Source organism: Panthera uncia, chromosome B1, assembly GCF_023721935.1.
Source record: "Panthera uncia isolate 11264 chromosome B1, Puncia_PCG_1.0, whole genome shotgun sequence".
Classification (NCBI taxonomy): Eukaryota; Metazoa; Chordata; class Mammalia; order Carnivora; family Felidae; genus Panthera; species Panthera uncia.
Genome location: NC_064811.1, coordinates 185694101 through 185699604, shown reverse-complemented (window position 1 = coordinate 185699604; position 5504 = coordinate 185694101). Strand labels below are relative to the sequence as shown.

The following is a 5504-nucleotide window of genomic DNA, read 5'->3' as shown; positions in this document are numbered from 1 at the left end:
TTCCTGGGGTTGCCATCACAAAGGACCATACACTGGGCAACTTAAATAACAGCACTGTATTGTCTCACAGTTAGGAAGCTGGTAGTTCAAGATCCAGGTGTCACAGGGTCGGTTCCTTGTGAGGCCGAGGGAGGGATTTGCTCCATGCCTCCTGGCTTCTGGTGCTTTGCCAGGACTCCTGGCCCTTCTTGGGCTTGCAAATGATCTCTGATCTCTGCCTTCAACTTCACCAGGTGTTCTCTGGGGAATGCACCTGAGTCCAAACTTCTTTTTATCAGGACACCAGTCATTGGATTCGGGGCCCACCCTACTCCAGGATGATCTCATCTTCAATTACATCGGCAAGGACCTGTTTCCACATAAGGTCGCATTCTGAGTACTGAAGGTTATGACTTCCACAAATGAATGGAGTGGCGGACACAATTCAACACATAACAGGTACCAATTATGCACTGAAGCCGGTGGGCAGAGGAAAGAGTGGGGGACTAAGGCCCTAAGAAGCAAAAGGGTCTGGCATATTCTGGGAATGGAAGGAATGTGTGACTTCAGAGTTAGAAATGAGGGAAAGAAGGCCCTGGGCAGAGGCAAGGTGAGCAGACACCAGATGGAGAAGTTTGGACTTTATTCTGCCATCAATGGGAAGATTTCCACAGGTTCTGTGGTTTTAAAAGGTCATGTTATAAATTTCCCAATTGTCGCCTCAACAGTGAAATGCAAGGATTTCTTAATTTGTTGGTTTCTAACGAGAATTTACAACTGTTTTCTCATTGCCCTCTCCCTTATATGTTGAATTTGCTAAGGAGATACAACACATTTATGATCTCTGAAACAGTTTTGTCTTTTTATATTCATTTTTAATTCCTCAGTTAAAATATTTATTTCCTGTTACGGGGCGCCTGGGTGGCTCAGTTGGTTAAGAGTCCGACTCTTGATTTCAGCTCAGGTCTTGATCTCATGTTCACAGGATTGAGCCCCCACATCGGGCTCCATGCTGCCAGCACTGGATCTGCTTGGGATTCTCTCTCCTTTTCTGTCTGGCCCTGTCTCTCTGTCTCTCTCTCTCTCTGTCTCTCTCTCTCAAAATAAATAATATAAACATTTTTTAAAAAGCAAAAAAATATTTATTTCCTGTTAACTTTCTCTCTGATTTTCATCTGCAAAAATAAAATAAGTTTTTTCTTCATTCTCTTTGCCCCTCAAGAAACTTCCCTTAAGGAAGAGGGAAAAAGAGAAGAAATATTCAACTGAGGTAATTTCCTCAGACTGTTTTGAGTGAACAGTGATCATTTTCAGAGGTTCGGTCACCACAAAATCAACATTCATTCCAAAGTTCAGTGGCTCCAAATGTATTCAAGTTTTTTGATTTCCAAAAATTTTCAGATCTTTTTCTTCTGTCAGAAACTCCATGTGTAATAAATCGTTTTCACAAAACTGAATTTTTGTTGGCAGAACAATCAGCATAAGTAAAACTCCATGGTTTGCCTTGAACGTTTTGTAAGTTGAAAGCAAATGTTGTTTTAAACAGCCCATCACATATTTTCTCAACCTCAAGCTGTGGATCTTGGTTTCTGCACTACTCCCTCCTTGATGACCGAAGAAGGTCCACTTTTTTCTGTTTTACATATTGAGGTTCTGGGTAAGATTCCATTTAGGGAAAAGGTTCTGTTGCTTTAAAAAAAAAATTTTTTTTTCCATTTAAAAACTAAGCCACAAAAACTGGCTGTTCGTTTTATTTCATTTTCAGACAACTGGAGATAAGAAAGAAAACACAACCAACCATGAGTGGAAAGGCGTTCAGACTGAAGGAGAGAAAGAAATACGGATACCAAGCGACAGAGGTGGTTGTACGCCTTGATAGAGTGGAACCAGCCACATGAGAGGTACCCACATATAAGGTCATCATCAACGTGCTCAATTGTCTCCCGTTTTTCTTTGTTTCTCTTTCCCATCTTTGATAAGAACTTCTCATCTTTGCAGTGATGCAGAACCAACAGAATCATGACCTCTTGTTTCCATGTATGCAGTTGAGGTCATGCTTTTATGACACCTTTGGGCAAAACTTTTTCCCTCATTGAGAAACTAGAGAAACATTACCGCAATCCCGTCATCTTTCACAAGACTTATCCGTGTGTTCCCACATACAAACTGTTCCTTTTGTTGGTATTTTTGCTTATGATGAACTTAAGATAAATAGGATAGTATTTGTACCGCATTGAGGGTAAAAAGAAAATGTTTTTTTTTTAATTTTTTTTTTAATGTTTATTTATTTTTGAGACAGAGAGAGACAGAGCATGAACGGGGGAGGGTCAGAGAGAGGGAGACACAGACTCTGAAACAGGCTCCAGGCTCTGAGCCGTCAGCACAGAGCCCGACGCGGGGCTCTAACTCACGGACCGCGAGATCAAGACCTGAGCCGAAGTCGGCCGCTTAACCGACTGAGCCACCCAGGCACCCCAAAATGTTTTTTTTTAATGTTTATTTTTGCGAGAGAGAGAGACAGAGTGTGAGGAGGGGAAGGGCAGAGGGAGAGGGAGACACAGAATGCGCAGCAGGCTCCTGGCTCTGAGCTGTCAGCACAGAGCCCGATGGCGAGATCGTGACCTGAGCCAGAGTCAGAAGCTTACCCGACTGAGCCACCCAGCTCCCTAATGTTTTACATGCACAGTATAACCACCCCAAAGATATCTTTATTAAATAAGACCAAACAGAACCACATCGAAACATTAACAGTGGTTGTCTTTGAGTGATGGAACTATGGCTAATTTTTTTCCTGTGGAAAAATTAACATTTTTAAGAATAGATTTTATTTTTATTAAAGTAAAATTTTAAATAATATTTAATAGGCAATTTCAGAGAATTATTTCTTGATATATGATCTTTATGTAAATAACTTGTAAGTTTTAGCTAGCATAGTACTTCAAAAAAGAAAGCACTGATTAATAGACCTTATATTTTACACTACAGTCTTTTAAGAATTTTTAAACTATGTCTCTTTAAGTTACACGGAAGACGATTCTTCCTACAAATGTTACACAGTTTCTCCTAATCTTTTATTTTATCAAAACATTCATTTTTAAAAACACATCTGTGTGGCCAACAGGCACATGAAAAGATGCTCAACATCGCTCTTCATCAGGGAAATACAAATCAAAACCACACTCAGATATCACTTCACGCCAGTCAGGGTGGCCAAAATGAACAAATCAGGAGACTATAGATGCTGGAGAGGATGTGGAGAATCGGGAACCCTCTTGCACTGTTGGTGGGAATGCAAACTGGTGCAGCCGCTCTGGAAAGCAGTGTGGAGGTTCCTCAGAAAATTAAAAATAGATCTACCCTATGACCCAGCAATAGCACTGTTAGGAATTTACCCAAGGGATACAGGAGTACTGATGCATAGGGGCACTTGTACCCCAATGTTTATAGCAGCATTCTCAACAAGAGCCAAACTATGGGAAGAGGCTAAATGTCCATCAACTTATGAATGGATAAAGAAATTGTGGTTTATATACACAATGGAATACTACTTGGCAATGAGAAAGAATGAAATATGGCCTTTTGTAGCAACGTGGATGGACCTAGAGAGTGTTATGCTAAGTGAAATAAGTCATACAGAAAAAGACAGATACCATATGTTTTCACTCTTATGTGGATCCTGAGAAACTTACCAGAAGACCATGGGGGAGGGAAAAAAAAAAGGTTAGAGAGGGAGGGAGCCAAAAAATAAGAGACTCTTAAAAACCGAGAACAAACTGAGGGTTAATGGGTCGTGGGAGGGAGGGGAGGGTGGGTGATGGGTATTGAGGAGGGCACCTGTTGGGATGAGCCCTCGGTATTGTATGGAAACCAGTTTGACAATAAATTTCATGTTTAAAAAAAAAGAAATCTAAAAACACATCTGTGTTTTTATCTTAGTTCAAACATTGACTCTCCGAATGAACATGTAACAACAAACTTATAAATCACTGTGTGTCCAGATCAATAGCTATTCATAAGTAATACATCTCATGATCATTAATATTTAAATAAACTTTGGCTTTGATTCACATTATGTTTTAAATATGCTATTTGAAAAAGAAAACAAATTAAGAGAAATCTGTAACAACTAAAGTATCTTTTCTATAAGTTTTTATTTCACTTATATGCAGATTTCAGTTAGTATATTGTTAGCAATCAAATTCAAATTCTTAGATCTCAAATATGAATGGGGACTCTAAGAAAAACATCCAACTTTTATGTTAAATTTGTTCTTTTTGCATTTCGTCTTTCTGGCACTTTCGTATTTAGTCATCCTCTTTCCTATTCTGCTTGCTCAGTTTCCACATACGACCAGATCAGCAGAAGGGGAGAGAAAACATCTCATTTGAGGGCAGTGAAGGAAAGAATCGCTGTTCCTTTTTCTTTCCCTCCCCCTGCCCACCACACACACACACACACACACGCACACACACGCACACACACGCACACACGCACACACAGTAGAGAAGGGTTCTCTGCATACAGATGCTCATTTGGAATTCAGAAATATTTTACCACAGAAAAAATAAGAAACTATAACAATGTAAGTATCTCGTTTACCTTCATTCTGGGTTAAAATAAGAATTTGTGGGCTGGCCTGGGAATCCAGTCTTGTAACATTATACACATGGGAAATTTTCGTTCTGAAATCTAAATAGCTGTTTTCCAAGGAAATTGTTAGAGCACACTGGACTGGGTAGGTCTAGGGCCACCCGCCCTCTGTAGGGCTGCGCTCTGCAATTTGGAAGAGACCAGGAGGAAAGAGGCGTGGTTCCTGATCTCAAGGCCTGTGCTGGCTACACTGGGAGACAGGGCCCACAATGAAATGATTATTTCAAGACAGAAATGCTATGTGGCTCTGCTCCCAGGTAACATTTTAATACATTTATTTACCTGTTTGTTCAGCAAACAGGTTCAGCGTGCCTCTTGACTCTAATTATCTCTCTCGTTTTTATATTTTACATGCTGTTTTCTAATATAAGTATTACATGATTATAGTAGAATATTTGAGCAATACAGACCTATTTGTGGTGACAAAACTGGAAAGGGCTTGACTCTCTATCGGTAACTAAATGATTGAGTAGACCATAGTTGATCCATTCTATGGGATGTTATGCACAAATAAAAAAGGACACATTAAAACTTTCTGGAGACTGGGATGTGTTTTAAAGAATGAAAACCAGGATGCAAAGCAGTGTTCCTATTAGGATCTCAGTTTTGCAAAGACAACAGTGACCCCCTCGTCCCCCCCAAAAAATGTTTGAATTCAAAAGGATAAAGGTATATATACAAAGCTGTTGATACTGGTCACCTTGAGGACAAGAGGGTTACTAATTTTTTCTTAATCTTTGTATGGAGAAAAAAAATGGTAATTTTAAAATGAAAATCTGGAAATACAGAGCAGTTTAAAGAGAAAAATTAAAATCACTTTGATTTCGGATTTCTATTTTGTTAAGGTAGCGCGTGTGTGTGTGTGTGTGTGTGTG

General features: G+C 39.6%; 1 long non-coding RNA gene across 1 annotated transcript; it reads left to right on the top strand.

Annotated features, from left to right (window-relative positions):
• Window positions 1-3437, top strand: LOC125923916 (uncharacterized). Its single transcript, XR_007458194.1, has 2 exons — window positions 1-438; window positions 1745-3437. It is a non-coding gene; the product is annotated as an uncharacterized LOC125923916 (long non-coding RNA).
• Window positions 3438-5504: the final 2067 nt, after the last annotated feature.